The 26,500-nt window shown below is 38.1% G+C and overlaps 1 long non-coding RNA gene and 1 pseudogene across 2 annotated transcripts; both read left to right on the top strand.

The window, feature by feature from the left end:
- The first annotated feature begins 5,444 nt into the window (after positions 1–5,444).
- Positions 5,445–7,690, top strand: LOC144523609 (granzyme G-like; annotated as a pseudogene). Its single transcript, XR_013502526.1, has 5 exons — positions 5,445–5,678; positions 5,897–6,056; positions 6,285–6,417; positions 6,598–6,819; positions 6,925–7,690. The product of XR_013502526.1 is annotated as a granzyme G-like (transcript).
- Positions 7,691–19,328: 11,638 nt separating this feature from the next.
- LOC144522936 (uncharacterized) lies at positions 19,329–20,318 on the top strand. Its single transcript, XR_013502465.1, has 3 exons — positions 19,329–19,511; positions 19,639–19,756; positions 20,053–20,318. It is a non-coding gene; the product is annotated as an uncharacterized LOC144522936 (long non-coding RNA).
- Positions 20,319–26,500: the final 6,182 nt, after the last annotated feature.

Raw genomic sequence — 26,500 nt, 5'->3', positions numbered from 1 at the left:
GTCATTGGAGGCATCTTTGCCCAGAGTCTGTGGACTACAGCCAGCTAGTTCTGCATGTTTTCAACCCGCCCATAGGGAGTTGGACTGTCGTCTTTACAAGAAGCTTACCAGAGCAAACCGAGTGTCAGCCATCTTGAAGCTTCGCTAAACAGGGTCTCTTTTCAGCAGCAAACCTTTACAACAATTATGTGATTTCAAACTACCGCACATGTGTACCACCAGGATACATTGGTACAGATCGGAGAATATGCAAGAAACTTTATTACAGACGGAATACTCAACACACTACGCGAGCTTCGCCTGCTATGGAGACCAGCACCTCAGCCTGCAGTGTCGCTCGATGCCGCTAGCCGGTAAGGAGACATCCTCAGTGGTGAAACGCGGAACGAGGGCTAGAGCTATGAGCTAGCTAGGTGGAAAGCTAACGCCAGGCCACCTGTTCCATCAATCCTGCTTGCAAGTCTCCGCTTATTAGACAACAAACTAGACTACATCCAACTTCAACGAAACTCCCAATGCAAGTTTAGAGACTGCTGTGTTTTTGTTGTTGTGGAAACATGGCTGAACAACAGTGTACCGGACTATCCAGCTACCAGGCCTGCTGCTCTATCGCCAGGTAAGACTACTGGAGGTGGGCTGTGTTAACACGGACTGGTGCAGGAATGGGGTGATTTGTATCCAACTAACTGCTAACTGCTGGTGTAGTTTGTGACTTTTAAATGCCGACTGTTCTACATTCCACACACATTTACGGCTGTGTTTATACTCGGTGTTTACAGCCCACCAAGCGCTAATGCTAGTATGCGTTAGCTGAACTTTACAGAGCCTATAATGTGTGTGCACTAAATGTAGCCTTTTTCGTATGTCAATTTATATAATGTCGTTTTTATATATTTTAAATGTGTAACACCACTTGAGCCACAGTGAAATGTTGTTTCGTGTATATGGTTAAAATGACAATAAAACACACTTGAGTTGAGTTAAATGCTGCCTCACTGTCTGTCTGTCTGTAAACGGTAGGCGTGGCTTGGGCATCGACTCTAAAGCAGCGAAGCAAGTGCATTCTGGGATTTGGTGTCTTTCATCCATATGAGCCAAAAACACATTCTGGCTTATCTCGGGCCTAGAAGGCACCAATTAATCACATTTCTACTACATGAGTGACCCAATTTAAAGATATATTCGTCTGTGAAATATCCCTTTAATATTACCTTCCGATTTTTTAACATTGAACAGCAAACAAAATGCAGGTCAAACTATGGTGGTTAGGGGTGGCAGTAACTCAGTCAGTAGGGAGTTGGGTTGTATAGGTGCATGTATAGGTACTGAGCATGTGTGTGTAATTCAGGCCTGTGTGTAATGTGTGTAATAACCATATATATAGAACAACAGCGTGAAAACATTGTAATATTACCAGAGGGTTGCTGGTTCAAGTCCCCATACGGACCAAAGTATGTTGGTGGACTAGTAGCTGGAGAGGTGCCAGTTTACCTCCTGGGCACTGCCAAGGTGCTCTTGAGCAAGGCACCAAACCACCAACTGCTCGGGGCGCCTCTCCATGGGCAGCTCCCTCACTCTGACATCTCTCCATTAGTGCATGTATAGTGTGTGTAGTAACAACAGAGTGAAAACATTGTAATATTAATAAATAAAGTATACATTACATTAGTTCGCTTGGAACTTATGTAAATATAGCTAGTAGAGTGGGCCTAATAAACTCTTTAAACTGCCTATCATAAAGATAAATACATGGATAGACTTCATCAATCTTAAAGTGAAATTAAAGTGTTACAGCAGTCCCTTGACATAAATCAAAAAACAATGAGGTTGGTAAAAGACAAATACAATTAAAGGCTGAATTATACAAAAACTAAATGGACTTAAATATAAAATAAAAAAACCGAATAACTAAAACTATAATAGAGTTGAAATTAAGTTGGTTCAATGTAAAAATAAATAAATAGCGGCAGCTTTGATGTAAACTACCTTCGCCACATTGCTGTAGCTTAGCTTGCCAAATTTCTCTGGGGATAGCTTAGTCTAGTGAAGCTTTGTTTAATGTAGAATACCTGTTAGCTTAACTAGTTACACTTTCCAAGTAGCTTGCTCAGCACTGGAACTCACACCAGTTCCACAGCACAATTTGCTTTGGCCTTTCTGGCATCAACGCACTTTATGCTATTTATGTCCTTTCCTTGACTTAAAACTCAGGTGCATGTTTCTCCTGGTGTTGTTGGGTTTCCTCTAATGATCCGAATTCACAGTGTGGTGATTTCCACCTACAACAACCAGCAAGCAAGTCTGGCTGACATCACCATTCTCACTTCCGTTTCTCTAATATTCAATCTCAAGCAAAGTATCACAAACTAGGGTGGCATCTCCCACCCATTTTTCTCTTCCACACAAATTTGTATCCAATCCTTTCAAACAGTCACAGAGTCCACACCCCTCTTTGATCCCTCCATTACCATTCATTCATCCCCGTAACTGCAATAAACTGATTTGCATGGTCTTTATTACTGAATAAAGTGGAGAGCATGGGACCCATTTTGACCTTTGAACATATATGACTCAAAATAAGATCTCAAAGAATAATAGAACCAAGGGGTGTTTTACTGATGTTTCACAACTCAGGCAGAGGAAATGGTTTATATCAATCTATACTTCCTTCAGATCACAAACAAGATACACGATGCAAGCGCATTTCAAACGGATGTGACCAAGTAACACCTAAATACACAAGACCCAGTGTGAACTGGAATCAGTCACTGCTGCACTAACAAATAAAGATTTTATTTCCAATGATTTAAAATGGAAGAGACTTTTGCTCAAATAGTACCAGGAAGGCTTACGGCTTATGCAGGCCAAAGAAAGGGGACGCATTAAAAAAGCACAATAAATCGATAGATTAATCAATAACAAAAAAAACACTGGTCCCTCAGGGTAGTTGGTGTTATTTGTCACAAAATATATGCAAATTAATGAATACACTGCCACACAACCCACCATCCAATTAGGCAGTCGCTAAACCCCCTACCTCAAACAGTGATTTATTTGCATATATGTATGGTATAATATTTGTTTATTTGACAGGACAGTGCAAGCTTTTTAACTGTACCAGTTAGTTATAAGCTAACTTACATCTGTAGTCCCTGTTTGTCCGATCATAGATCATCAAACATAATTGTTTCTGTGAAACAGTGTTGCTCTTATGAGAGCAAAAGTGTAAGGAATAGATTCAACTGTTAGTTTATCTGTTCTAACGTAAGCTGCAAAATATAGCATGAACTATAAACTAGCTACCTACCTACATTAGTAACCATTTCAAAAGCTTACAAGCTTATCAGCTACATGATATATTATACCATTATTATACGCATTAGTTGTAAACGTTCATGGCGTAGCAGGGCACAGCAGGGCGTTACAGGGTGCAGCAGGGCATAGCAGCCCAACTAGCAGCGACTCTTGGTATATTCAGCTGGAACTATTAAAAAGTCAGCTAAAGATGCTGAAGAGTTTTCAGCCAAGTCACATGTTGTCATTAGCATTATCTTATACCAATGAGAATACTCCATGCCAGCATGATAATCCTTGCTGTCATTGTTATTGGGGCAAAATGAGTGGAGAACTAGGAACAAGGCCATTTACATATATTAATGTTTGAATGGTCTCTACCACTTCTGGATGTTCTTATTACTGTTTTAGATACGTCCTCTAAGGGGCTGCTAGTAGGAAGCGCTAAACCCATGGCTTCCTGTTGTTTTCTTCAGTATACCACAAATATCTTACAGCATCTCTGTCTCTCTCTATGATAGTGATATTTGCAGAAATGCTTTCTTGATGTCAGCCATGTCGGGGGTTTCATGGGTCCTGTTAATAGACAAACCATTGAGAGAGTGATTGCAATCTGTATGATGAAGCACCAAGCCTTTCTGTCTGTCTGAAGCCTGAAGTCTTTCTCTTGCATACCCTTGCAATATTTTTGGGTCCCAAGCATATACAACACCTGCTAATTTTGATCAATTCTTACTTGCTAGCATCAACCTTGTGGTCTGTAAATCTCTTATGTTTGTGTTCAGTATGGTCACAAAATAAAGTTTTGTGCCATCTGGCTAGCTGTGCATACTGTTGCAGCATATGCCTAATTTGGCTTCTTTAAATTTGAATTTACTGGTAGAATATAATTTACATGGGTTGTGACTAGACTGTAGGACATTGTAATTGGGAAAGCTCTGAACTACCTTCTGTGGGCACTTGAAATATTAAGAACTTTTCATTCACCATTTGATTCCCTCTGTTGGCTATAGTAAGGAGCCATGTCCTCCGGAACCTTCTGCAGTATTAGTAGTAGATAGTTTCTGTACTACAACCAGTGGCTCCAGACTACAGATCTGCATTTCACATTTATCCAACTAGTGCAGTGCCTGTTTGGAGTATGAGCCTGTTCGGAACGGGCCAATTGCTTGGTTCCCAGAATTTTTTGTCCACCACTTTATCAAAATATAAGCACGGTTCAATCAGGCACAGCTCGGCTGTGGCTCATCTAGGGATTCGGCGTCTCTCCTTGTTTTTTTTTGTTTTCCTGGGAGTTCATCTAGTATTTGTTTGTGTACCAACCCGTTCTCATTCCCAAGTCGTCCAATACTGACGCTTGGTCAGTGGCTCTCATACTGACTCCTAAGGCACACTTTAACGTTTTTATGAGACGCACCAGACAAAGCAGCAGCTGGACCGCGCTGTAGGATTACGTAATATGAAAAGCAAAAACAGTAAAGAGTAGTATTAAAGACTCAAAAATCCATGTGTAAGGAGGCAGGTTGGGGTAGTGGATGGGTCAAACATCACAGGACTTTCAGCCACGAGACCTGGGTTCATTATCAATTTCAACTCAATGAGCCGCCGTCTAGGGATGTTGCAACTCCTCGCTCCCGCTGCTGGACTGTGCATGCGGGAGACACACAAACACGCACAAAGATTTATAGTTAGATAACTCTCTCAGAGGCTTGATCTCAGATGATTTTATTGCAGGGCTGAGGTTAAAAGTCTTGACTTATGTGCATGTTTATGCACTTATGTTTTTTTAGATATGTGTATTTCTTTTTGTTGCAAAGTTCATCATTATTATGAGCAGTTTTGTAGTGGCTCCAAAAAGTCTGCCAAAAAGAATCGCCACATTTTTCGCCACATAGGCCTATACTGTTACATATATAATATATATATATATATATATAATTTATATATGGCATCACAAAATTAGAATGGGGTTATGTGACCTCTAAGGGAGCCACGGCATTGGCCACAAAATGCCAATAGAAATTGTCAAGGCTGTGTGTGTTACTACAGAGGTATCAATATAATACTATGATGTATGTACACCACATGCACCATACCGTATGTACTTAATTAAACATTGTCTAAAGACTTTTATACTTGTACTACATAAATCTAACTTTTTTCATGCTCTAGGGGGGACAGAGATGTCCCCTCATGAATGTGGTCCAAAGCCACATCATTTGCATGTACAGACTACCCACCCTAATACAAGGAAGCATTTAAAGACTGAACCTGTCAGTGAGCTGAGCTACTGCTTTCAGGAGCTCAGCTGGACTGTGATCTCACCATGTCTATCCACTGTGAACTGCTAATATTGATCCTTGCTCTGGTTCTTGATGTTCAAGGTAAGTTAAGTTTTTGTTGCATTATATACCTTACTATTTATAGCTGTAGTTTGGCGTGCGGTTTATACCACATAACATGATAAACTACATTCCACTATCAGTACTGTGAGACATGTTGGTGCATGACGATAGATAAACTTGTTTAATCACTTCTTCTTAATCACTTTTCTGTAGTCCATTTAGTTTTTAATTTTGGTCACACCTGCACTTTTTATCAGTTCATACAGGGGAAATCATTGGAGGTCATGAGGCTGTGCCACATAGCAGACCCTACATGGTGCTTTTGGAGCAGCACATGCAGGATGGTAAAACAAAATACTGTGGTGGCTTCCTTCTGAATGAGGATTTTGTGATGACTGCAGCCCACTGCCTGGCCTGGTCAGTTTATACACTTTATGATTATTTACTGACAATTCCGAGACTCTTGATAAGATTTATTTTAACAACAACCTTCTCAAACATTAAGTCTGGGAAATATGCTTCATGAATTTGTGAATTGTGACCTAAATCTGAGTCTTTTAATATTTTTATTTTATAAATACAATGCTCTGACGGAAAAAACTTACTCCCAGGTAACTTTTTTTGCACTTCATTTTGTCATTTCAGTTCCTACAAAGTCCTACTAGGAGTTCACAATTTCAGTAACAGTAATGGAATCCAGAATACATCTGTGGTACAAAAATTTCCACACAAAGACTATGATAAAACTGATTTCAGCAATGACATAATGCTTCTTAAGGTAAAATAAAACATAATTGTACTTAGAAATCCTTGTACTTAATGGCAGAAATTTGTGATTTCCGATTTTTTTGTTTCTCATTACAAATGCTCTATTGAATGCATTGATCAAGAGAAGCGTTTAAATAATTTACAGATTGATATTTTTAAAATATACTTTTATCTCTCCCTGTTCCTCAAGTTGAGCTCCAAGGCAGAATTCAGCGCAAATGTGCAACCCATTACTCTCGCAGGCCAAGATGTTGGCTCTCTGCCAAAATCATGTATAGTCTCCGGCTGGGGAAGAACAAACAAGAATATAAGTTATATGTCTGTTGTACTCATGGAAGCCAATGTAACAATAAGTACGGAGTGTGAAAAGGAAAAATCATACTGCACTGAGGGAGAGACTGGACCTGGAAATGTACGTATTTTTGTAACATAAAATGAACAAAAAAACGTTGGGTAACAATGATAATTAATTTACTGTTGTTGAAGCAATCACTGCATACTGTGTATGTACTTCCAGGGAGACTCCGGAGGTCCACTGGTCTGTGAAGATGGAAAGGCGTACGGTGTGGTGTCCTTAGGTGCCCTAAACAAATATAGTTATGCTAAGATTCCTGACTACAGAAGTTGGATCGATTCAATTATGAACCAACATTGAAAGCTCCAATTCATCTAATGATTGACCAAATCACAACGTTTGAATTGAATGTTTTTATAACATTGGAGAGCTGATAATTGAGATGCTAATATCACAACTTATTCCAAAGCCATGAGACTGTCAGACCAAAGACTGGACTTGCTTACTTTACACAGATTAATATAAAATGTGCTTCATTTTGACGTTACCAAATGATACAAAATAACTTTCTGTTTGAGAAACTGAGTCAAAGGAGTGAAAATATATGAGTGTGATTCGGTTCATTTAGGTGACATTGTTTGGCTTTTTTTCATCATACAGCTGTTTTTTTCTGCTGCAAGGGGCTTTGATCTTGACATTTTATTTGAATAAACCTCAAATTAATCCAAGCAAATTTGATCCAAGCACATGCAGGTTATTTTAACAATCATGACACACATTAATTAGGCTTATAATCGACTCCATACTGCTTAATAAATGTAATATCATAGACACTCTATGTCATCCTGCTCATAAATACAACAGTATCTGCATTATCTACATGACTGCCATGTGTATCTTCTTTTTGACTTGATTAAATGAGAACACAGGATCCTTTAAGTTTGTTTTGTACCATCTTTTTGAACAATAAACTGTTGTTCTCTCAGTACCACTGTACACGTCTCTGTTTGAGCGTAAATTACTATTCATGAAATCCCATTTGGGAAATTTTAGTAGTGAAAAATATCACAAATGCAACCACTATGACTCCATGTTTAAGCCAATTTGCGATCATCTTTAGATGTAGTTCTTCTAATGGCCACTAGATCCTCACTCCACTGTTTTCTTCCCTGAAAAATTCAGAGGCCCATAGCTGGACAGAGGCCAGGACAAAGGGGTGATATATATATATATATATATTTATAATATATTTGTTGTCTCAGAGCTGTTGTTAAGCTGTTATCAGGGTCCTCAAAAGTTGTAGCAGTGCTGCATCATCCCCATGAAATAGTTGTTTGCCAATCATCAAATGCCACGTCTCATGCTTTTTACTCAGGAGCGCCTTCAGTGTAGCCAATCCAGTATAATAACCTGATTACTGAGAGTAATAAGTGCAAAAGAACTGAACAATCTCAATGTTTAATATGACTTACTGAATTATTAGAAAGAACAATACAAACTTATTTGTTGCAGCAAGGGAGGATATTGCTTAAATGATCGTGTGGTGGTCCATAGTTAAGATATGGATAAGATCGGTACAGACACTGATACGCAAGTATAAAAAGTCACTTAAGCTTAACACAAAATGATTCATAACGCAGCTCTATCAGTCATTGTACATATTGAGTAATAGAGCATATGTTGAAGGACAATATAAGCATGCTTCTGACTGTATCAAGTGTAATTTAAGATCTTGTACCACTAAATTAAAATGAACACTGCAAAATCCTAATCCTACTTTATTCTGTAACGGGTATGGGCGTATTTAAGGGGTTGTTGAAACATTTTGCATACTAATAAATAAGGCTAAGTGCTTTTAGAGTTTTCAGAAACAGTCATAGCAAGGTATGATGAGGAGTTTTAATATTAATATCTGCACATTTACAGTGGAAACACTACATAATGACCTACTTCACTTACATCACTGTGACACTCACCATAGCTGCTCTGCTGGCTCTGTAGTGGATCTCCACATCATCCTGACTCCTCAAATGAAGGATGATGCCTTCTGCACCTACAAAAGAAGGGAGGCACAGAAAGGTGAAAAAGACGCAACTGCAAGGTTTTATTAATAATTAGTCTCGCTTTGCCCGACCTTCCTCCACAGCGCTGCGAAGGAGCTTGGTTCTTAGTCCTTGGTTCTCATGTTAATAGCAAATGCTCTATGGAATGCATTGATCAAGAGGAGCATTAAAATCCTTTACAGATTGATGTTTATATATATTTTTAAATACTTTTATCTCTCCCTGTTCCTCACGTTGAGCTCCAAGGCAAAATTCAGCACAAATGCAAGGTGATGACTCTCTGCCAAAATTATTTATACTCTCTGGCTGGGGAAGAACAGACAAGACTACAAGAAGTTATATGTCTGTTGTACTCATGGAAGTCAGTGTAACACTGATTGACAGTAAGCAGTGTCCTAATACCAACTTGTACTTCTCTGAGAGAGATACTGGACCTGGTAAGGTACGTATTTTTGTAACATAACATGGATAAACAAACATTGGTGAACAATGAAAATAAATTGACTAGTGTTTAAGCAATCACTGCATACTGTGTATTTACTTCCAGGGAGATTCTGGTATTCCACTGGTCTGTGAAGATGGGAAGGCGTACGGGTTGGTGTTCCACTTCTTCCAACCACCCTCAGGTGGCCCGGAAAATAAATGTTATACCAACAGAAGCTGGATTGATTCAACCATTGAAAATGCATTAAAAGGCAATATCATGTTTTGTTTGGCAAGTTGAGTCAAATGACTGAAAATATATGAATGTGATTTGGTTCATTTAAGAAAATTACTTTTTTTCACTTTTAATTGTTTAATGGTTTTTGTTCTGCTGCCGGGGACTACAAACTTCTTTTTGTCAATGAACTTTTGATTATTCAAAGCAAATTACAAATTCAAACCAAGCTTGAATTACTTTCCGATTTTTTAACATTGAACAGCAAGCAATGGTTATGCAGGTCTCTATACAAAACCAAACTACAGTGGTTAGGCAGTAGCTCAGTCAGTAGGGGGTTGGGTTGGGCACTGCAGGGTTGCTGGTTCAAGTCCTCAAACTAGCTGGAGAGGTGCCTGTTCACCTCCTGCGCACTGCCAAGGTGCTCTTGAGCAAGGCACCGAATACCCAACTGTTCGGCACGCCTCTCCATGGGCAGCTCCCTTACTGACATCTCTCCATTAGTGCATGTATAGGTACTGTGTGTAATTCAGGCCAAGTATACATTACATTAATTCACTTGGAACTTATGTAAATATAGCTAGTAGAGTGGGCCTAATAAACTCTTTAAACTGCCTATCATAAAAATAAATAAATAGATAGACTTTAATTAAAGTGTTACAGCAGTCCCTTGACATAAATCAAAAAACAATGAGGTTGGTAAAAGACAAATACAATTAAAGGCTGAATTATACAAAAACTAAATGGACTTAAATATAAAATAAATAAACAGAATAACTAAAACTATAATAGAGTTGAAATTAAGTTGGTTCAATGTAAAAAAAAAAAAAAAGAAATACCGGCAGCTTTGATGTAAACTACCTTCGCCACATTGCTGTAGCTTAGCTTGCCAAATTTCTCTGGGGGTAGCTTAGTCTAGTGAAGCTTTGTTTATTGTAGAATTAAACTTAAAAGCTTTAAAATTAAAATTAAAAGCTTAACTAGCTACACTTTCCAAGTAGCTTGCTCAGCACTGGAACTCACACCAGTTCCACAGCACAATTTGCTTTGGCCTTTCTGGCATCAACGCACTTCATGCTATTTATGTCCTTTCCTTGACTTAAAACTCAGGTGCATGTTTCTCCTGGTGTTGTTGGGTTTCCTCTAATGATCCAAATTCACAGTGTGGTGATTTCCACCTACAACAACCAGCAAGCAAGTCTGGCTGACATCACCATTCTCACTTCTGTTTCTCTAATATTCAATCTCAAGCAATGTCACAATCGAACCACACAAAAGGCATGTGTTATATCCACTGCGCCATCACCACCCCCTCTTCGACACTCCATTACCATTCATTCATCCCCGTAACTGCAATAAACTGATTTGCATGGTCTTTATTACTGAATAAAGTGGAGAGCATGGGACCCATTTTGACCTTTGAACATATATGACTCAAAATAAGATCTCAAAGAATAATAGAACCAAGGGGTGTTTTACTGATGTTTCACAACTCAGGCAGAGGAAATGGTTTATATCAATCTATACTTCCTTCAGATCACAAACAAGATACACGATGCAAGTGCATTTCAAACTGATGTGACCAAGTAACACCTAAATACACAAGACCCAGTGTGAACTGGAATCAGTCACTGCTGCACTAACAAATAAAGATTTTATTTCCAATGAATTAAAATGGAAGAGACTTTTGATCAAATAGTACCAGGAAGGCTTACGGCTTAAGCGTGCCAAAGAAAGGGGACGCATTAAAAAATCACAATAAATTGATAGATTAATCAATAACAACAACAACAAAAAAAACACTACAGACTACAGATCTGCATTTCACATTTATCAAACTAGTGCAGTGCCTGTTTGGAACACGAGCCTGATCGGAACGGGCCAATTGCTTGGTTCCCAGAATTTTCTTTGTCCACCACTTTATCAAAATATAAGCACGGTTCAATCAGGCACAGCTCGGCTGTGGCTCATCTAGGTATTTGGCGTGTGTCCTTGTTTTCTTTTGTTTTCCTGGGAGTTCATCTAATATTTGTTTGTGTACCAACCCATTCTCATTCCCAAGTCGTCCAATACTGACGCTTGGTCAGTGGCTCTCATACTGACTCCTAAGGCACACTTTAATGTTTTTATGAGACACACCAGACGCGCTGTAGGACTACGTAATATGAAAAGCAATAATGGTAAAGAGTAGTATTAAATACAAAAAACATCCATCTGTAAAGAGGCAGGTTGGGGTAGTGGACACAGCAAATTGTAGCCTCATTTTCCTATTTTTAGTGGAGATGAGTGGTACCCGGTGGGGTCTTCTGCTGGTGTAGTCCATTCACCTCAAGGTTGTGTGTGTTGTGGCTTCACAAATGCTTTGCTGCATACCTCGGTTGTAACGAGTGGTTATTTGAGTCAAAGTTGATCTTCTATCAGCTGGAATCAGTCGGCCCATTCTCCTCTGACCTCTAGCATCAACAAGGCATTTTGGCCCAGAGGGCGCATACTGGATATTTTTCCTTTTTCAGACCATTCTTTGTAAACCCTAGAAATGGTTGTGCGTGAAAATCCCAGTAACTGAGCAGACTGGCACCAACAACCAGGCCACGCTTAGATCACCTTTCTTTCCCATTCTGACATTCAGTTTGGAGTTCAGGAGATTGTCTAGACCTGGACCACACCCCTAAATGCATTGAAGCAGCTGCCATGTGATTGGTTGATTAGATAATTGCATTAACGAGAAATCTTATAGGTGTTCCTAATAATCCTTTAGGTGAGTGTATATTATTTATATATAGCTCAGCGACCTATTTTATGTACTATATTATGACATCACAAAATTAGAATGTTTTATGTGGTGTTGTGTGACCTCTGAGGGAGCCACAGCATTGGCCACAAAATGCCAATAGAAATGTTCAAGGTTGTGTGTGTTACCACAGAGGCATCAATACAATACTTTGGTGTAAGTACACCACATGCACCATACCGTATTTACTTAATTTAACATTGTCCCCCTCATGCTCTGAGGGGGACAGAGAGGTCCCCTCATGAATGTGGTTCAAAGTCACATCATTTGCATATGCAGACTACCCACCCTTACGGTGGCCCTGAGAGGCCACAACACGCAACATTAAGAAAACGCACACAAATAGACCACAACACGCAACAATAAGAAAACACATGCAAATAAACCACAACACAACGGAAGTGTTTCCAGGGGACACTTTTAAGTGATGCACACGTGCTGCAACCATTGGCATAAATACAATGCTCTGACAAAAAAAACGTACTCCCAGCTAATTTTTTTGCACTTAATATTGTCATTTCAGTTCCTACACAGTCCTACTAGGAGTTCACAATGTCCATAACAGTAATGGAATCCAGCGTTCATCTGTGGTACAAACATTTCCACATGAAGACTATTATGAAACTGATTTCAGCAATGACATAATGCTTCTTAAGGTAAAATAAAACATAATTGTACTTAGAAATCCTTGTACTTAATGGCAGAAATTTGTGATTTCCAATTTTTTTGTTTCTCATTACAAATGCTCTATTGAATGCATTGATCAAGAGGAGTGTTTAAATACTTTACAGATTGATGTTTATATTTTTAAAATATACTTTTATCTCTCCCTGTTCCTCAAGTTGAGCTCCAAGGCAGAATTCAGCACAAATGTGTGACCCATTGCTCTTGCAGGCCAAGATGTTGGATCTATTTATAACATCCTTGTCGCCCAAAGATAATTAGCTGTTTCCCAAAAGGGTGATGCTATTGCTTATATGACACCATATCAGGGAAAAACATCTTTCATCATCATCAGGGGGGGGGTTGTTTTGAACTGGCTGAGATGTATACATAACAGACAACTAGGGCTGTCAAACGATTACATTTTCTTAATCGCGATTACTCGTTGAATTTCTATAGTTAATCGCGATTAATCAAAATGTTTTATCACATGATTAAAATTCTATTATTTTGCATTTCAGAACTGCTTTTAAGTACATATTAACAATATAACAATAATGGAAAGCAATTCTTACCAGTGTATCTTGATTGGGAATCAAATGAATGCAAAAAAAATGACTTTATGAACTTGATTTTAAGATTTGTATTTGTTTATTATATATTTAATCTAGTCACACATTTGAATCTAGAGTCAATATTAGGGTTGGGTATTGTTTGGTTTGGATACCGGTGCTAAAGTGGTACTTTGGAAACGGTACCGGTGCCTTAACGGTGCCTGAAGCGATACTTTTTAAGAAAGTAAAAAAAAAAGAAGGGTACTGAACAGTTGGCGACATTAAAGAACGGCTTGTTTATTGCTAAGGCCATATTGTCAAAATTAAATGTTTAATAATAACGTAATCACTATAACAATAATTTATTTCACTAGTAAATAGCTGTTGAATGACAAAAACAACCAACAGATGGGAAAAGGGCATTTAACAACAACTTTGAATGCACCACGAGGCTGTAAATTGAAGTGTATGTATGTATGTACGGTATGTATGTATGTATGTATGTATGTATGTAAATGTTTATGTATGTATATGTGTGTGTATGTACGTGTATGTATGAATGTCGATATACATCTGTATATGGATTGTACAACAAAACACCAAATTGTATATAGTTACATGGGAGTGTTCCACAGTACTACAAGGATCAGGAAGGGAAGTTAAAAATATATTTTTTTTAAAGTAAAGAAAACATTATTAATAATACTAATAATACTACTAATAATAATAATGAATTACTTAGTTAGTTAGTTAGTTATGGAAAAGGGGTAGGATTAAATAAGTGTTCTTCCTACTCCTTTTCAGACATGTCTATGTGTCATGAATTCTGCTTCCTAAGTTCACTTTCTGCCTCAGTTTCTGTTTTCACCTGTGAGTCTGTGTTTTTCTGGGAGTTCCTGAACGCATCCTGTCTGGTTGCCTGGCGACGAAGCAAGGCGGGAGAATCTGCAATCACACTCACCTGTATCTAATCTGCAATCTGCAGACCTGGTCCTGATCATCACCTCTACACCATTTAAGCAGTGAACTGACGTCCATTCCCTGCCGGATCGTTATCTTCACCAGTATGTTTGCTAGAGTGTCAGAAAGTTTGAGAAGTTTGTTCTGCTCTTTTGTGACGTTTTACCATTGCTGATCTGTCTGTTCCTCTGTCTGCAATTTTGTGACCTGGAAGATTCTCTCCATCGCCGTCTGCATCACCATTATTACTGAGTCTGCATTAATCTGTCAGCCGACTCAATTCCACCCACTGCCTCACCAGCTGGACTCCCCTGCTTCCACATACCAAAACCAAATAAATACTTCTTTTTTCCATTCTACTTACCTTGTCCTTGTCTGCTTTTGGGTTCCTGTCCTAGTGAATCGTGACACTATGTTGGCTAATATTTCTTGTTTATTGAAGGTTCTTCTTATTCTTATTCTTCTTATTAGTACATTTCGTTGATGTTTTGTTTGGTATTTTGTTTTGTTTGGTTTATGTCTGAAATAAATTTCTTCATTATCTTATGTATGCTATTTTAGAGTAATGGTTGAATTGTTAAAAAAAAATAAAAAATAGGTCAGTAGGCTACTATAAAAGTTATTGCAGACATACTACAGCATCACTCATTAGTATATTAATAACGTCTAAAACAATTTGTATAACAGACAATATGAGGTTGCAGTCAGATGTGTTGTGTGATTGGTTTAAAATGGACTTGGTCTCAGACTGATTGGATAACAAGGATTCCACGGTTGCTATGTTTGGTCTCCAGGTACATAATTTCCATAAGATCATCATTCAAACAAAAACAAAATCTCAGATGGTCAAGAAAAGATTTTCTCTTAACTTTCACTTGACGATTTATTCCAAATTAACGCTTCCACTGAGAACTGCCTACATCCTGACAACAACTAAAGACTCCCAGAGACTGACACAACAAACTTCCATCATGGAAAATGTGAGATTTGAACCCTTTGAAAGCCTGCTGTGTTTTTATACATTTTACTGTTGAGACAGAGTTCCCTGACATTGCTTACAGGCTCTGAACACAGACTTCTGTAGTTGAGCGATATGAAAATATATAAAACATAATTTACCACATAGGTCTAATATTATAGAATGACATATAAGCTAATATAACGATGGTTTGAAGATAAACTTATATGGATATTTACTTAGGCGAGTTCCTGTGAAATGTGATTTTATTTTATTATTTTTTCCTCATCAGAAGAAGCTAATCGCCATTAGTTGCTGGCGGCAGCATAAATCCAAATATGTCATTAAACTAGTATTATATATGTATAACATTAAAATACAGCTAATTCTTTTAAGCAAATATCATGAAAATGAATGCTACAAATTCAAGCAAAGCTTAGGTTTATTCTCCAGAGTATATGGTTATATTATAGCCTACAAAAGAAGTGTTTAGAATTGAAAAGAAAATATTTGTCATATGATGAATAATCATAATTAAATAAAGGCTAAAGTTGATTGAAAAACTCATAAGAGATAAAAAAAGGAGATGCTTTTCACTCAGGCTGTGATATGAACTGACAGATAGGCTAGTCCTGCTGTTATATGCCAGTCATTGTGGTTGTTGTGGACAATGAATTTTGATTTAGCCCAGAAATACTTTGTATTTGTTTTAAACTTACAGATATCAACTTAAGAAGTTCACATTTAAAATAGCTTTATTAGTGAGACCGTATTATGGCTGATGGCGTATACTTGGCTGATTTTATTCAAATATTTCATTCATATTTCATTTTTAAATAAAAATAAAACCCAAGGTTTGGTAAAATAATGTTTGTAAGCTAAAATGGACATGAAGGATTCCACGGTTGCTATGTTTGGTCTCCAGTTGCATCATTTCTATAAGATCATCATTCAAACAAAAACAAAATCTCAACAACTAAAGACTCCCAGCGACTGACACAACAAACTTCCATCATGGAAAATGTGAGATTTGAACATGCACTTTGAAAGCCTGCAGTGTTTTTTTTTTATTTTTTTAGATCCCCTCAAAGTTTGAAGATGTTTTGCCAATCGGCTCCGTCATTAATCAACATCCCATATCAAACATACAGAAAATATATTCAAGTGGAAATCCGGATTAAATATTAATAATGTAGGACATGGTCATTTTAATATAATAATTGACACTGGCAGTATTGGACTGCACCAAAAATACGCATTGATGAATAAATCTAAAATTATATATTATTATGTAATGAATAAAGACATTTATATCATATCATATCATCACTGTGATATGGATGTTTGCTGTACTGCTCATCTGTTTACAATAAAGAAGAAGAAAAAATCATTGAGTGATTTTAAGTGAAGCCATGAGTACAGCTTTAAAGCACTTGATATATATTCTTAGCAGATGCGTGATTTCATACAGTTTGTAACATAATATATGCAGCACTAAAGCTCAATATCCACTGACGTGACAAGGTCCTGCTTTGTCACCTGACCTGATGCCCTGTCTTGAGGAGATTTTAACTATTCACTATTCAATTTTGTAATTACATGTTGCATACGACTAAATTAATGGCAAATCTGTAGCCAGGAGAAATAAAATCCACTTCATTTAATACCAGATGTTGCAATGCTTCATTCTAGCATGAGTGTGTATTGCTGCAGGTTAGTGTGCCAAACCACCTGCGAGACCATGACTACTGCAGAGAAAGGAGAACTTCTGCACGCCAGGCAGAGAGTGTAAGGACGCTTGCAGCACAGTGTCCATGCTGCAGTGACGACCAGGTGAGACATTTGCCCAAACTGTTACAATGTAGTCCTTAAGAATTAGATAATTAGACAGTTTTACAAAATGGAAAACACATAGCAGAGTGTATTGATAGGGACACATTGTCACAATTGCACTGCTTATTGGACTTACATTTCAGTAACTTTCCTAAAGTTCCATCAAATATTACAGCTGTGTATGTCCAGCTTCACTTCAGTTTTTGATTTCAAGTCTTTTTGTATCCAGATGTATAGCCTAACATAATAAAGGTTTTATCTCTAAAATCTTTCTAAAAAATGGACAGAATCTGTGAAGGGCCTTTTAATTTGACATAGTAGTCATCTGTACCAGTATGTTGTTTAAGTTCACTGAAGCCTGACATCCTCTCATGTGTTGCTGACTTTCCCAGGTGCCGAATGTAAAGAGAAAGCGCCAGCACTCTACTACTGCTGCAGAACTTCCCCGGAAGAGGAAGCGGACCTCTATGGCTCGTCCTTCCAAACCTTCTGCTGTGAATCCAGCTGCTGGAGAGCCAAAGGTGTTGGACTGGGATCCCACTCCTCAGCCTTCCACCTCAGCTGCTGACATTCCAGAGTTATTGAATTTGGTCCCAAAGCCTCGGACCGCCACCCCACCTGCTGACCTTCCTGCTCCACTGCACCATGACAGCCCTCTGAAAATACACAACCGCTCAGTAGAAGAGTACCAGCAGATCTACCATGAAGTTGTAGATGATATGCTGAAGTATGTTTGTGTCAAAAATCGTGACTCTTTCAAATCTATTACTCAATATACCTTTTAAATCGTGTTTTTCATTATGATTTCATTTCTGTTTCTTCCGCTCCTCACAGGTACAAGAGTGGCAATCTGCGTCCGTACAGTTTAGCACTCGGACGTCGCATCAAGCAGAAGCTGTGGGAAAGGCTGGATCGTCCCACGTTCACAGAATCACTGGATGGAGACGGCCTGGTGCATGTGGACGTCTCATACGGGGTCGGGGTCTATCCTCCACTTTATGATGTGGATATCACAGGAGAACCTAATCCCTAAACACTCCCAAAGAAAAGAGCGTAGAACTAAAATGAAATATTATCATTTTAGTTCAATGAGATAACATCTGTAAATAATATTGTAGATCAAAAAGTAATTGTAGTTTTAAGTTTAAGTATTGTAGTTGTAAGTTTTAGTATTGTAGTTTTCAGTTTAAGTATTGCAGTTTTATGGTAAGTATTGTAGTTTTAAGTTTAAGTATTGTAGTTTTAAGTTTAAGTGTTGTAGTTTTAAGTTTAAGTATTGTAGTTTTAAGTTTAAGTGTTGTAGTTTTTAAGCTTTAAGGTTGTAGTTTTAAGTTAAGGTATTGTAGTTGTAAGTTTAAGTATTGTAGTTGTAAGTTTAAGTATTGTAGTTGTAAGTTTAAGTATTGTAGTTTTAAGTTTAAGTGTTGTAGTTTTAAGTTTAAGTGTTGTAGTTTTAAGTTAAGGTATTGTAGTTGTAAGTTTAAGTATTGTAGTTTTAAGTTTAAGTATTGTAGTTGTAAGTTTAAGTATTGTAGTTTTAAGTTTAAGTATTGTAGTTTTAAGTTTAAGTATTGTAGTTTTAAGTTTAAGTATTGTAGTTTTAAGTTAGGGTATTGTAGTTTTAAGTGTAAGTATTGTAGTTGTAAGTTTAAGTATTGTAGTTTTAAGTTTAAGAATTGTAGTTTTAAGTTTAAGTATTGTAGTTTTAAGTTAAGGTATTGTAGTTTTAAGTGTAAGTATTGTAGTTTTAAGTTTAAGTATTGTAGTTTTAAGTTGAAGTGTTGTAGTTTTAAGTTTAAGTGTTGAAGTTTTCAGTTTAATTATTGTAGTTTTCAGTTTAAGTATTGCAGTTTTATGGTAAGTATTGTAGTTTTAAGTTTAAGTATTGTAGTTTTAAGTTTTTAGTACAGTTGAAAAACGATCTTGTTTTTAAATCAGTCCATGCAGCCTCTGTTAACTCTCTTTAATCCAGCTTCAACCTCAACAGCTACCTAAATCACTTGCTAAGACAGAAACAGCCTCTGTTAACTGGCTGAAGTACTTGCTCCACCTTCCATCTACAGCTTCTACCATCCAGCCAAAACACGACCCCCTCTCCACCTATACAGCCTCTGCGAACTACCAATGATATCCTCTGTCACTCTGTTGCAGATGTAACCTATGCTTCCAGCTGCAGCTTTTTCTGCAAATTGCAACGCAGCCTCCATGTGAAGATTCTGCCAGACGACTGCAGCTCCACCTACAGCCTCTTCTAGCAACCTGCAGCGCCACCTACTATCCTATTTCCATGTAAAGACTCAGAGGAAGAGCAGGGGCCAAAGATAGAATCGTAAATATAACCTTTCAGATCACCTGCCAAAAACATAACTGTAATAATAATAGAATGCCTGGGCTGATACATTAAGCTGCCTTTCTGTTTACATTATTTTTACTTCTTCTTCTTCTTCTTCTCACAGGTATTTCCATAAGTTTTGTGAAAAAAAGAGCACAGATCCATCAACATAAACCTGACTGTGATGCTGAACTTCATCGACCAGAAAGAGCTCTTCTTCCTCCCACTAGTTCTAACTCAAGGTAGTGTGGATAAGGCTGATGTATAGCAATATGATACATTTTGTAGTGTCTCATTGTCTAACCATGTCTTTTCAGTTAATTTATGAATGCATGTTAGAAATCATCAAGTCTGTAGACACCATTAGGTGAAAACAGGTGTAAACTCTTTTCATGAAAGGAAAGAAGTTTAAAAATTTAATTCAAATGTAAGATGTTCCATTCTGAATGTCAACTATTTCACAACTGACTGGAATGAGGGTTGTAATGGAGGTTTGGTGATGCATATTACAACACATTTTCCTCATTGTTTTCTCCAGGCTCTGTTGGACTTTAAAGACTTTCAGACCTACCAGGAGCTGATCAAGGGCCTTGAGAGCAATTCCTTCAACAAGAGCTGTGCACCAGAGATGCTTTTTCCTTCTCCACGTCCTCTACGTTCCCCACCAACTCCTGATCCTCTCCCAAACTAAAAAAACACATCATTGAAGGTCTGACGGATGCAGAGGCACTCCACCTGAGACTTTAGTGCCTACATTTCCAACCATGCTCCCTGAAAACAACAGCCACTTAGCTTGCACTATTACTGCTCAATAAAGTTCACCAATCAATGCAAGTCAAACCTTCTCATCATCATTCTCCAGAGCTGCCATGTCCTCTCTGGCCTCAAAGAACTCTCACACCTCCATTTTTCATCTACACACCAGTGAACACAGGCACGCATAGCGTACAACGGATCAAACAAGTGATCAAGTCAAGCTGAGGCCTCAGAAATAGCAGTGGTGTTGCTCAGCATGCATATATATATATATATATATATATATATATATACTGCATATATCAGGGGTGTGACGAGACACTCAGCTGTGCCAAGAGAAATCTCAATCATTCCGAATATTGCAGAGACGGAGAGCGTAGGTATATGTAAGGAGATAACATGGACACAGGCTAATTATTGCTAACTAAAATGCTAGTTAACATTAGTAATTAAACATTAGTAATTAAACTTAAACAGCTAATGTAAGTTGAAACTGCCTGTGAGCTTCTCCTGTACTATATGGTAATTCCTCTACTATGCAACAGTAAGTCGTGTGGCTATGACACAATCGTTAGCCTATTTTTATAAAAACGTCTACTACGGAGCCATAACGTGAGATACAAGGTAATGGAGCCTTTTATACATTGTCGTGTTTCTTTAAAATTAACAATGGACAAAAAAAGTCTTTAAATGCTTCAGATGTAAAGTTATTCTCTGTCAAAGTGACGTCAAAATGAATGGCAGTCAATGGAATGCTAATGGTGGGTGATCGTTTGGTAGCATCAAAATGGCGCCATAGGAGGTTTGAGTTCTGAAGCAAAGCTTACCCCCTTGGTCACTACCCGATGTGAGTCGAGTGCAGATGTGAGTTGTGCATGCTCAGACTTAAACGGTTTACGTCATAATGCTAAGGGATCCGGATCCGGGCAAACGTTGTAGCTATCTATGATTGTTTGATTGATAGCGTTAGCTTAAAACGCCATTCAAATGACAGCCTTTGCTGTGTTTGATTGCTAACTTGTAGCCAGCAGTGAACGAACTTCGTTATGTAGGTTTTTATGTGTACCATTTTTATTGTATTGACATTACAGAAGTCTCTTGTTAGCAGGTTCTTGTAGGCTACTTCAGCCTCTAATCTAGAACTGACATCAGGGATCATGCAGTGAAAATGTGATGCCTTACGCTAAATAATAAATTACTGCTATGTAATGTACCTATCTCATATTCTGTGGCTAACAGCAAAACAAATCTGCGTGAAGTCGTAAAGTGACACACGTGCAACTCACATCTGCACATCGGGTAGTGACAAGGGCTACAAGCTAGTCAAGTCAATACAATGGAGGTGAATGGAATGCATGCAAAACATATTTTTAAAACTTCACTTGCAGCATATCTTCCCAGATATATATACTCTGGATGACGCAAACTTAGCTGTGAGCAGTTTTACAACCGCTTTCTACCAAAGAAATATTACATCCGTGGACAGGGTAATGGTAACAGGAACACAGCTTCTGGAAAGAGATGTTGCTGCTGAATTGACCCTTCGCTAAGCCACGTCCGAAAACCGCCACAGGCTAAGCACTGGCTTAGCAACCGTAACTAGGCGCGGGAGGTCTGTCAAGCTTTCGAGCGAGGGAAACACCGTACGCCGAAGCGTTGTGCAAATCCGATACCCGGTATCCTAAAAGTTTGGACGAGGTGGCAATTTTTTCCCTTCCTGAAACCTAAAACCCAAGGGGAGAAAGGCCGGGTGTGGATCAAGCAGTGTGGGAGGCCCCATTCCCAACTAGCTAAATGTCGACAGTTTTAACAAAAACACATACGTTTGCTCCAAGGCAAGAACATGCTAATGTTAGCTAGCTAGCTAGCTAACTCAGCACAGCATTGCTTGGAAATAATGACGGTTCTTTGTTCATAATGCATATATTTGAATGTAAAATAAAGGACAATTCCGGCGCAAAACGAACCTAGGGGTTAAATAACAGATGTGTACCCACTCGATCGTTCTCTGGGACATGTTTTCATGCTAATCTTTGGAGCTTGAAACAAACTAGCGTGGACTGCTGATTAGCTTACAACGCTAGTGTTCGGGGCACAGGGAAAGTAAAAACAAATCGGTATTTATACCACTAAAAAGGCTCAAAATATCACCACACTTCAACGGTAGCATAAGGAGGGTCCCTAAATGTTAATTGAGAACTTTGTAAGTGTACAGACAGTTTATTAAAAAGATAGATTATGAAGACAGTCACGTTCTCGTATACAGGCGCCCGCCGTCTTGGGAGCTACTGTCTTTCTAAACTATCTTTTTAATAAACTATCTGTACACTTACAATGTTCTCAATGCTTCAGTTAACATTTAGGGACCCTCATTATGCTACCATTGAAGTGTGGTGATATTTGGAGCCTTTTTAGTGGTAGAAATAACGATTTGTTTTTACTTTCTCTGTGCCCCGATACTAGCTAGCGTTGTAAGCTAATCAGTGGTCCGCGCTAGCTTCATTCAAGCTCCAAACACATTAGATTAGCATGAAAACATGTCCCAGAGAACGATCAAGTGGGTACACATCTGTTAACCTGTCCTTAAGATGATTAAAGGCAAGATGGAGGCTCACTGACATACTTTAAAATATATTTCAGCATTTTGTTAATCGCTAAAAATATAAGCAGGATAATGTTATCATTGCAAAGTGTTCAAGCTAATGTCTTGTGTTTATTCCACAAGATTTATGGATAAGCTGTTTGATTTATAATTATTATAATTATTAGATTATTTTCAAATGTCACCCTGCTGTGCATGAACATAGCTGTTCCTCAATTTGTGTGTTTCCAATTTGAATGGTCAGCGTATGAGGCGGCTCACATTATTGCATGACCTACCTATACTAGCTTCAATTTTGATGAAATTATTTTCTAATCGGTTGCATATTATGTCGTGGACATATCCCTCGAATGCATACTGCAGTCCCTTTTGTCTTGCTCTCTCAGATATTTCACCTGTTCGCCAAAAATTACTAATTATCTCCTTGGGAATGTCTGACACTGGTGCATACATACTGTAATAGACGTGCCAGACACGAAAGCTTGTCAGGCGTAGCAACAGTAACTAAGGAGGGTGGGGCTTAGCGAAATGTCAATTGTATCAAATGTAAATTTTCGATGTTGTGAGCATAAAAAACAAAATCCCATTCACCTCCGTTGTGCTGAATTGAGGCAGTAATATATATATATAAATATCTTTATACCAGAGGGCACCAACTCTTTATATAAAAATGAGTTGGTGCCCTCTGGTGACACAAAGGTAAACTGCATAATGTAAGTCTGAGTTCAAAACAGTTGGTACTTTCCTGATACATCAATTATCAGGAACAATAATTAATCAGAGGCTTCTGGCTTCATTAGTAAAGAGCTCTCTCTGATGTGACGTGACCTACTAGTCCACTTTGAGCTTAATTTTGCCTCTTCAGAAATCTTCAGCAGCCTCTGATTGGGACGCAGCCACCATTAATGTTATTTTTACACCTGTGCTCATCCTGCTATGACATGTCAAAGTGCTCGTAAAAAGGTCTATATGCATTACCAGTAGTAGAAAAAAGTACATTTACTCAAGTAGTACTTAAATACAATATTGAAGGTAGACTTTACTTGAGTATTTCCATTGAATGCTACTTTGTAGACTACTAGTTCTACTGTACTACATTTTAGAGGGGATATTGTACTCCACTTCATTTACTTTACAGTTGCTACTTTCTTTTCACATTAAGAGTTCCCATGAAAACATGTTATCGGCTTATAAAATAAGATGTAGCCTATTGTAGATTAAACTACCCAACATAATGTAGAGTTGTTGAATTTAGCTCCAGAATGGGTAACAAAAAACAGTAACTACCCTTCTGAAAAACAGTAACTAATCATTTGTTACTCTTTCAAAAACAGTAACTAATCATTAACTACCTATTTTTTTGTGTACCTTATTGTAAAGTGTTACCCCAGAATGTTAACATTTTCCTCCTACTTGTTATAAATAATAGTAGATACATGTACATGTTATTTGGTGTCATCATGAGAAGGCTGCTAAAATGGCCTCTGTCAAATATATGTACATTCAAGTCTATGGAGAAAACTGTGAGTGCATAATACAGTAAAAGGCTTGAACAAACTGATGCTATTCTACATTAGTACACTAGGTGGCGGCACTAAATCATGACTAAATCCCTCCAAGGACCCTTTGCTGTTGTATTCAATTTGCTGCAGTTAGGGTTACATTTAGGGTTGAGGGACACTAGACACTTCTTGTTTAGTGGTACCTAGGCCAGGTAACATCAACGACTTTCAGCATTGAATATGGCAGGACAGGAAAATGTGTAACTGTAAATAGGTTAAAGCAAAAAAAAAAAAAGAAAAAAGTAGAGTAGAAATATAATCACTTGCAATAAGCTGTTTTGAAACTGGTTGCTGGACTGTCTTCTAAAGTAAATGTGTTTGGTGTAGGCTATTGAGATTAATAAGTAAAGACCACAGTTAAAAATAGAAGTAGATACTGCTGTAGTAAGCACTCTAACTTCTAAACTACCCTTGTTCTACCTCAGCACCTCCTACACAAAAATGCACCTCATGGCTTCCTGTGCAACACCACAGTTTTCCATTGTGGTATAGACTAGGGCCAATCACTGACAACGTAAGTCAGGTGAGAACCTTCAAAACATGCCTGTCGAGATATTTAAAGAGAAATATATATATATAAGAACTGTGTTTTTGAATACCAGCTTAATCAGGGCAGCAGTTTTCAGATTACATTATATGCTTACATAATTGCAAAAGGGTTCTCGACTGAAAAGAAGTGGCTGATCTTTAATGTAATATCTACATTGCCCAATATCAGCAACCATTCATCCAATGTTCCAAAGGCACATTCTGTTTACTAATCTGATCTGATCATTTTAAAAGGCTAACTGAGGAAACATTGGAGAACCCTTTTGCAATTATGTAAGCACATAATGTAATCTGAAAACTGCTGCCCTGGTTAAGAAAAACAATGTAACTGATAAGTGACCCCAAACTTTTGACCGGTAGTGTTTATTTATATAATTTTTATTTATTTATTTTTATATATATAAATATATATATTTTTTTAATTTTTATATTTTATATATATATATATATATATAATTTATTTTTTATGTAATTGATATGACAGAAAGGGGCACTCTAAACAAACCTTTTGCAGGTTTCCTCATGGAGTCTGGACCAGTACTTCCTCTGAGAGGTTCATTGACTGCAGCCTACAAGTGCTGTGTCCTGCACTTGACTCTCTCTTTGATGTTGATTGCTCTTCCGGAGCCGCAGCTTTGCAGAGGCTTCGAGTTTCGATTCTTCAGTAGTAAAATATAACTCTGATGTCTGCTTTGTTTATCTCAGATGATCATTCAGTTATGATTATTTATTTTGCTGCATAACACAAATCAATGCACATTTAAATACCAACAGATATATTCCAAAGATGCCATTTATAGTTACACAATGAATGTGTGAGTAGCTACTTTTATTTTTTAAATTCTACCAAACATCAGTAATATGAGGCTCACATAAAGGTAATAACAATAACACAGTCCTGGACTGAAAGATAATGATGCGGAAGAAAAGCAGCCTGTGTGCCTTTAAGAGGCAAGATCACATTGTTATTCTGGGTTTATCTACAGGCCGACTGTGGAGGTGGACAGATAGTGGTTCTGAGGGTTGTGTGTGGGGGGAGCGAGAAGGTGTGGGAGGGGCATGTGTGGGAGTCTCCTAATATGAGTCTCCAGGGGCCGGTATGGATTAGAAGGCGATGGAGAGCGAGAGAGAGAGAGAGAGAGAAAGAGAGAGAGACACTGCGATGTGGATAAGATGTCCTTTGGATGCATCCCGTGTTTTATAGCACATCCAAGGAGGCAGAGATTGTTCCCCCCCGTTCTCCAGAATGGTGTTGCGGGCTGAACACTCAAGGCTATGCTGCCCATTAACGAGCCAATAATTTGTGTCATTATGTGAAGACTGCAGCTGGTGCCACTGATGCACTGCTTCTCACATGTCAGGTCTGAAGACTGAAAGGAGTCTTAGCGCTGCTCATTATAAAGCCGGCCTCTCATCCCTGCTTCCATCCTTTGTCTTGCATGCATGACAGAGAAGGCTTGGCCTTGGTAGCTTATTTATTTCCTCCCCAGCTCCCCTTTTTAATACACAGCATGCTC

The sequence above is a fragment of the Sander vitreus genome, chromosome 9, assembly GCF_031162955.1.
Source record: "Sander vitreus isolate 19-12246 chromosome 9, sanVit1, whole genome shotgun sequence".
Classification (NCBI taxonomy): Eukaryota; Metazoa; Chordata; class Actinopteri; order Perciformes; family Percidae; genus Sander; species Sander vitreus.
Note: the sequence above shows the minus strand (reverse complement) of the source record. Positions and strands in the feature narration are given on the sequence as shown.